The 8951-nt window shown below is 43.0% G+C and overlaps 1 protein-coding gene across 1 annotated transcript in view; it reads right to left on the minus strand.

Moving 5' to 3' along the window:
• The window catches only part of KLHL15 (kelch-like family member 15), a 59073-nt gene that overhangs the window by 48296 nt on the left and 1826 nt on the right, over nt 1–8951 (minus strand). Inside the window, exon 2 of the mRNA XM_011935119.1 lies at nt 8484–8685. The gene's annotated coding sequence lies outside the window, so the exon portion shown is untranslated. The remainder of the gene's footprint in view (nt 1–8483; nt 8686–8951) is intronic.

Here is an 8951-nt window from a genome sequence, read left to right on the forward strand (position 1 = left end):
AAAAAAAAAAAACAAAAAACTGGGGTACTAACAATAGAACCTACCTTATGGGTTGCCGTGAGGATTAAATGAATTAAAGGATGTAAAGCACTCAGAACGGTGCATGGACCTTAAGTACACTGTAATATTAAGGCTTATTATCATGCCCCTTCATGTTGTGCTACTAGAGCCAAAATAGTAAGCCTGATCTAGTTAACTCTGAAGAAACTCCCCAGCCCACCTTCTGAGTACAGTTTCTCAGGACTCAGGACCCAGGTCAACTCTAACTCCACAGATAAAGACTGTAATGTCCACGGGTGAACTGACTTTTTATTCAAGGTCATAGAACTAGTAGTTAGAAATAAAGTTAAGACTAGATTCTAGCCTGGGCAATATATCAAAACCCTGTCTCTACAAAAATTATCTGGGTGTGGCAGTGTGTGCGTGTAGTCTCAGCTACTTGGGAGGCTGAGGCAGGAAAATTGCCTGAGCCCAGGAGGCAGAGGTTGCAATGAGCTGAGATGGCGCCATTGCACTCCAGCCTGGGCAACAGAGTAAGAGCCTGTCTCAAAAAAATAAAAACGATTAGAGTCTATTTGCAAAAAATACAAAATAGTGTGGTCGGAAAGAGCAAAACCTCTGAAATCAAAGTGCTTACTAGTACTTACTGTGTGACCTAGAGAAATGTTGTTAACTTCCTAATCTTGGTTTCCATCCATACATTACTAATAATCATCGTCATCTTATTATCAAATTAGGGTGGTGAATAAATGAATTAACGTTAAGTGAGAACCCTCAATCTCCTCTCTACCGATCCCATGCCTCCCTAGGGTTTATCATAATGCAGATTTACAACAGATCAGGGTCAGGCGTGGTGGCTCATGTCTGTAAGCCCACTACTTTGGGAAGCCAAGGTGGGCATATCGCTTGAGCCCGGGAGTTCGAAGCCAGGCTGGGCAATGTGGCGAAACCCCATCTCTACTAAAAACACAAAAATTAGTTATATGTGGTGGTGTGTGACTGTAGTCCCAGCTACTCAGGAGGCTGAAGTCAGAGGATAAACTGAGCCCGGGAGGCCGAGGCTGCATTGAGCTATAATCCACCACTGAACTTTCAGCCTGGGCAATAGAGTGAGACCGTGTCTCAAAACAAACAAACAAACAAACAAACAAACAAACAAAAAAACTGTGTACATAACTCTTTAACTGGGTGCAGGAGCCTCATGCCTGTAATCCCAACATTTTGGGAGACAAGGCACGAGGATCACTTGATACAGGAGTTCAAGACCAGCCTGGGCAACGTGGCTGGACCTCTTCTCTACAAAAAAATTTTTTTAAAAATAGCAGAGCTTGGCCGGGCACGGTGGCTCACGCCTGTAACCCCAGCACTTTGGGAGGCCGAGGCGGGCGGACCACAAGGTCAGGAGATCGAGACCACGGTGAAACCCCGTTTCTACTAAAAATACAAAAAATTAGCCGGGCGCGGTGGCGGGCACCTGTAGTCCCAGCTACTCAGGAGGCTGAGGCAGAAGAATGGCGTGAACCCGGGAGGCGGAGCTTGCAGTGAGCCAAGATCGTGCCACTGCACTCCAGCCTAGGCGACAGAGAGAGACTCCGTCTCAAAAAAAAAAAAAAAAAATAGCAGAGCTTGGTGGCATGCTCCTGGGGCCCCAGCTACTTGGGAGGCTGAGGCAGGAAAATCGCTTGAGCTGAAGATGTCGAGGCTGCAGTGAACCACGATGAAGCCACTGCATTGCAGCCGGGGCGACAGAACAAGGCCCTGTCTCTAAAAAGAAATGTAAGTACAGAATTATATCAATTTAAGGAAGAAAACTATTATAAGAACTACTTTGCAATGGCAGAGACAGCGGCGGCGGCAGCAGCATGCTCAACAAGAAGTGTGTAGCCCCACTCTCCCAAAAGAAAATCATTGTAAAACACAAAAACCTTAAATAAGAATTCTTTAAATCAGTGAGCGCTGGAGGAAAAATTTAAGAGGCTTTGAGAAAAAAACATTTACTGACAAAATGTTCAATGTACAAAAATTCTGTATCCTTACTTTTCACATATAGGTTTATCAACATTTTATACATGGCCTTCAGAATTTCAAATGATAGGTTTTTTTTTTCCCAAGAGGGGAACCAACCTAAATTAGACCAAATGACAAAGCATACTTATACTACTAGGAAGGAAATACTGAAGAATGTATCTTGTTTCATAAACTTGGTACTGACTAAATAAAAGAAAGCCTCACATTTTTGTGCCTAAGAATGAATAGTATAGGGATTCTCAAAGCACGATCTGGGGACAAGTGAATCCAGTTGTCCTAAAAGATTCCAGTCCCCACTAAAGGGGCTTCCCAATGTCAAAATTATTATCAAAATAATTTTTTTAAAGTTATTGGTCAGCCAGGCACGGTGGCTCACATCCACGATCTTAGCACCTTGGGAGGTATAGGTGGGCTGATCACTTGAGCTCAGGAGTTCGAAACCAGCCTGGTCAATATGGTGAAACCCTGTCTCTACTAAAAAATACAAAACTTAGCCAGAGGTGGTGGCACGTGCCTCTAATCCCAGCTACTCAGGAGGGTGAGGCATGAGAATTGCTTGAACCCGGGAGGCAGAGGTTGCAGTGAACGAAGATTGCGCCACCACACTCCAGCCTGGGCGACAGAGCAAGACTCCTTCTCAAAATAAATACACAAACAAAGAACAGTTATTTGTCTTTTTCACTTTCATTCTGTTTTCCAGAGGTTTACACATGGTATGTGATATTGCAACAGACTGAATGCAGAAGCTGATGAGAAGCTCACTGGCTTTTATTAAGCCAGATATTAAAGAGATTTACAAAAATTTAAAACAATGCTAATCTTTTCACCAAGTTCTTAACTGTTTTAGAAAAGTTATTTTTCATTAAAAAGTTATTTAGGTTACCATGCAACAGACTTAATTTTTATTTGTTTATTTTTTGAGACAGTCTCACTCTGTACCCAGGCTGGAGTACAGTGGCATGATCTCTGCAACCTCTGCCTCTGGGGTTCAAGTGATTTTCCTGCCTCAGCCTCCTGAGTAGCTGGGATTGCAGGCGCCCACCACCACGCCTGGCTCATTTTTGTATTTTTAGTAGAGACCGGGTTTCACCAAGTTGCCCAGGCTGGTCTTGAACTCCTGGCCTCAAGCGATCCACCTGCCTCGGCCTCTCAAAGTGCTGGGATTACAGGTATGAGCCACCAAGCCCGGCCCCCACTAATTTTTAAGAGTAAAAAGAAGTCCTGAGACCACAGGTTTGAGAACTGAAAGTATAAGAGATAAGTGACCCCACACACACACACACGTGCACGTACAAACCTCAACCTCTTCTTACTCCTACCTCTGCCCTGGAAGACTATTACTGCTATTTATGTCACTTCAAACTCTCTAGTGACCAGTAAAAAAAGAAGTTTGGGGGGGTAAAACTGGAGAGGAAATTAAAGGCAAATAAATTAAATGCTTCCTTTTCAGTTATAAGGCTGTCATTCTGATGTGAAGGCAAAATTCTAGGCAATTAATTAAAAGACATTTCAAAATTAACCTCTATGTTTATGCCATAAGCAATAATTTATTGCTTTCACATTCCTTCCACAGCTGCTTGAAAATTCATACAAAAGCTTAACGTATTCAATGCAAAAGCTAGATTCTCAGAGGTTGATATAATATACTTATCCTCAATGAAAAATTTAAATAATTTCGTACTATCTTCATCCCCAAACTGTTCTCCTACCAAAATTGATATCTATGCAGAAAATGCCACAGTTGCATACTGAAAAGAGAATGCAAAGGCTTACTACAGATAAAAACAGAATTAATTTCTGAGTCATAACATTTCTCACTTCTGTAACCTATAAAGCAAAAAAATGTAAATTCGACAATCACAAAGCAGCCAACTTCTCAACATACCAATCTAAAACAAAAGACAAATTTAAAGACAGACTAAATTTTTAGCTCTATTAGTGGTCACTTTACTCTCAATACACTACTCAAATTGAAAACTCACTTTAATATGGGAGGAGCGATTGTGTAAGTTAACTTTAATGTGTTTAATACTGGAAATTCTTTCTTGTCATCAAAATATTTTTATAACTCAGGACCAAACTGCAAATGACCATTTAACTAAGCTATTAGGAGGGCCCTGGGTCCTCCAGCCTCCAGACTGGCACCAAATTACTTCACTTTTCAGGTATGTTTAGCATTTAGTCATCCTATAATACAAGAAGCCTTATAAGAAAAAAACACTCCTGCTTGAATGCTATTTTTCATCAGAAGACTTTAATTTAATGCTTCTCTGCTTATTCCACACTATGACTAGTAGTAGTCCAAGAGTGATGTCATGGAAAACAGCTTCCCTTAGCCTTTAGAGATTGGATCCAGTGAGAATTCTAGGAAAAGCCTCTATTGGGGAATAAAACCCCAAATCATCTAAGTTCTATTCTAACATGAAATCACAAATACTGTAATGTTAGCCTTTCAGTTCCTCATAAGAATTATACAACCAAACTAAATATTTTGGAAGGTCTTGCTGTTATGATACAGATTTCCTGCAAATCATTAAAGTCTACGATATGTATCATTAACTAAATTCAAAGATCTTATCAGAGCAAAGAATATTTTTTTCTATCCATTTTTATATTCTTATATGTTTCAGTGATTCAGCCTGATGAGTTTTAAGGGTCTTACATTAAAAACAGAAAACCTGACAACATATTTTGCCTTTCCTAATTTCTTGTTTCCAAAGTTAAAATTTCAAATTCTGAAAAGGTCTTCCACTTTTGGACCAGCAGCAATACAACACATACCCTTGGCAGAAATGAATTATGAGAGCCTTTCCAATGATTCTTAAAATGGCAATAATAATAATCTTATATTACTATCTCCCTTGGTGCTGCTGTTCCTTGAAAACCAGCTACACTCCCAACTTAAGGCCTCTCTACACCCTGTTCCCTCCGCCAGGATCACACTATCCCCAGATATATATGGTTCCCTTAGGGTCTTTGGTGTCATTTCAGTGAGGCCTTCCTCAAACACCCTCTTTTAATGTCGCAAAACCCCATCTGCCCCATCAACCAGACAATCCCCATGCTCCTCCTCTTTATTTTTCTCTGCAGTATATTAAATGGCAATACAGACTATCCATTTTACTTAGCTTCCTTTCTGCTTCAATTTGGCGGTTTTGCTTCATTGACTGTTATATCTCCAGCACCTAAAACAGTGCTTGGCACATAATAAGTGCTTAATAAATATTTGTTGGAAAGACGGATAAATTTAATTCTCACAACCTTCCATGTTTTGTATCCATCCCAGACTTAAAGATGAGAACATCAAAGCTCACAGGTTAGGTAACTTGCCCAAGGCTATATAATTATTAGTAAGTTGTGAAGTTGGGGTCCGCCTGACTTCAGAGCCTTCCTGATTAAACACTGTTCTACAATGCCTCACGCATTGCTGCATCTTTCATTTCTCTTCAACAAAAACCACATGAGATACAGCACTCCAATTCAGAGAAAATAGATGCTAATAAAGTAATCCACCTCCTCTAAGCTAAAGACTCATTCTCCTCACAGTTAACATTATTCACTCTCAAAACATTTGCACTGGGAAAGGCCAGGCTTGACAACAGGCCACCTACATCATTTGCGGGGACTCTTGTTCAAAATCAGGGAAAAATGGCGTTAAAAGGCTGGGCGATGGCCGGGCGCGGTGGCTCACGTCTGCAACCCCAGCACTTTGGGAGGCCGAGACGGGCGGATCACTTGAGGTCAGGAGTTCGAGAGGAGCCTGGCTAATGTGGTGAAACTCCGTCTCTACTAAAAATACAAAAATTAGCTGAGCATGGTGACGCGCGCATCTGTAACTCCAACTACTCGAGAGGCTGAGCAGGAGAATAGCTTGAACCCGGGAGGCGGAGGTTGCAGTGAGCCGAGATCGCGCCACTGCACTCCAGCCTGGGAGACAGAGCGAGGCTGTGTCTCAAGAGAGAAAAAAAAAAGCTGGGTGCGGCGACTCCCGCCTGTAATTCCAGCACTTTGGGAAGCCAAGGCGGGCGGACCACTTGAGTCCAGGAGTTTGAGACCAGCCTGGCCAACATGGTGAAACCCCGTATCTACCAAAAATAAAAAAATTAGCCGGGCGTGGTGGCGCATGCCTGTAATCCCAGCTACTCAGCAGGCTGAGGCCCAAGAATCCTTTGAGGCCAGGAGGTGGAGGTTCCAGTGAGCGAGGATCGCGCCACTCCACTCCAGCCTGGGCGACAGAGCAAGACTCCGTCTTAAAAAAAAGGGGGAAAAAAAAGTCGTTAAAGGCAGTAAAATATAAAGCTTTTTCCTTTCTTCTGTATCTCTCGACTATTTCACGGTGTTTTTTTTGAGACGGAGTTTTGCCCTTGTCGCCCAGGCTGGAGTGCAATGCCGCCATCTTGGATCACCAGAACTTCCGCCTCCCAGGTTCAAGAGATTCTACTGCCTCAGCCGCCAGAGTAGCTGGAACTAGAGTAGCTGGGACTACAGGCGTGTGCCACCACGCCCGGCTAATTTTGTATTTTTAGTAGAGACGGGGTTTCTCCACGTTGGTCAGGCTGGTCTCAAACTCCTGGCCTCCCAAAGTGCTGGGATTACAGGCGTGAGCCACCGCTCCCGGCTCTCATGGGTGTTTTTTTAAATTTTATGTTTAATGTCGTTCTGAGTAAAGGAAAATTAAAAATTTAAATTACCATGACTTTTACCATTCACCCTTATACTGTACAATCCCAGTTTTACATGCAGATTATTAAACCAAGTGTGGGGCCCTTCTGAACATCCATGAAGCCAAGCCTGCCCTGGTCAAGGTTAGGTTTCTGAGATAACCCGACTCGAGGTAGAGAGAAGGTCAAACCTTGAAATTCCCAATAAAGCAATGATTTGTCAAAATTTTATCTTCAAGTTAAGTGATAAATCCAATCTATAAAACCAACCACTTTGAAGTAGGCTCTTTCTTTTACTATGTTAATCCTGTCCAACTTCTATTATTCTGCCTTTTTACAAAACACAAAAGCATACTCTGAAAAGATAACTGATATTGGACTAGACGATTATAAATTTAATAAAACACTTAACTACTCAAAACCATTTGTTAGCTAAAAATAACAATATACCCAAAAATGCTTCTCTTTCACTGTTTGTGGACCATTTAAGCCAAACCATACTGTATTTTTGATGTGCCAAGTAAAAATGATCCATACTGATGTTACACATATAAATTCTGGCAAAATAAATTCAATTTTCAAACCACAAATATTTACTATCCTCTTCTTTCCCCAAATTAATCAGCAATGAAGAGTGCAAGTTAACATCCTCTACCACTGATAAACTGTGACTCTAAGCACCTACTACATGTTGTGATGATTAAAAATGAGAATCAAATTATATAATTACATTAAGTGCTAAAAAGTTGAAATGTTCTATACATTTCTAGATCTATTAAGGATTACTGAAATATGAATGCATTGATAAGCTCTTAACCAATTTTCAAATTAGTAGAAGTATTAGAGCATCCTGCTCCCTAGATATGAAAAACAGGCATTAAAATTAGGGTATATATGTCTGCAAGGCATTTTCTAAATTACCACTTAATCAGATCACCAAAGGCAAACAAATTCGGAAAACAGAAAAGACTAAACAAATGTAAGGTGTTAACTAAATATTCAGAGTAAGAAAAGGGGCCTAAAGCGGCCTAGAACGAGGAAAAGCAAAGCGCCCACAGTAACGTTACATTTGAATTAAAGAATACCGTTATTTAAATAAGCAGTTAGCACTTCGTAGGAGGAAGGCCAAGCAACGTGACTATTATAGATCTATGGACTCACAGCACTGCTTTACTATCATTCCGTACTTATTTGCTTATATTTGTAATATAGAAATAAAGAGGCAGCAACAGTTAGCCACTACATTAACCACTCTAGCAAAGGTTACTTAAAAAACGGCCTTGCATTCTTACAACACTCTACTGTTAAGGATTATTTTCACATATATGACCTCATATAGTCCTCTCAACCCTGCGATGTTGGTACTACCGACTATATTTCATAGATAAGAAACCGAGGCTCGGTACGCGATTTTTTCTCAGAGTCACCCAAGTCGAACCCAGACCTTCCGATTCCTAGTTTTATGCCTCGCATTTCGCCTAGTTCTATTTCAGGCATAAATTGAATTGTTAAAGGGAAGGAACGGGTTAGGGAAAAAATAATCATGGTACCTGCAGCTGTGTGCTGCAAAAAATGGCTGAATTATGCTTCTTCCTTTTTCTTTCTCGCTCTCTCTGGGGAAAAAAAAAATTACATTTCAAACAATTTAAGTAAACTCAAAGACAAATGAGGTCCCGGCGTCTACCAAATGTTTGACTCGGGTCCGTGTAGAGAGGGCCGGCGAATTTGTGCCTAGCTCGGAGCCGCGGGCGAAGCCCGGGCTCCGCAGGCCGGTGGCCAGGGGCGGCTACGTACCTCGGGGGGTCCTGTCCAGCCTCTAGTGGACGGCAGTCTGCATCAGGAAGAACCGGGCCGGCGGGCCGATGGGTAGGCGGTCGGGCGCCGGGACGACACTCGGCAGGCTCCTCAGACGTCTACGAGCGGCCGCTCCCGGCACGAGCCGGGTCGCTCCGGCGGGGCACGAGCGTGCTCGCCTGCAGCACCTTCTGGATAAGTCCTGGGAAAGAAGACAGCGCTGAGTCGCGAAACCAGACAGTCGGGCTCCGCACGAGGCGGCGCGGCGTCGGGGCCGGACCGACCTTGCCAACACTGGGGGCCTCGCAGCACCCGGCGGGGCTCGGCGGAGGGCCGAGTGGGGCCGCGGGCGGGGGAAAGGGCTGGGGGGCAGCAGGCAGAGACAGAAGCACCAGAGAAGGTAGCGTCGAGGACGGCGTCTCCGGGTTTCTGCCCCGAAGCGCGCCGAGCCTCGGGATCACCCACGCC

Source organism: Colobus angolensis, unplaced genomic scaffold, assembly GCF_000951035.1.
Source record: "Colobus angolensis palliatus isolate OR3802 unplaced genomic scaffold, Cang.pa_1.0 Scaffold140, whole genome shotgun sequence".
NCBI classification, from domain to species: domain Eukaryota; kingdom Metazoa; phylum Chordata; class Mammalia; order Primates; family Cercopithecidae; genus Colobus; species Colobus angolensis.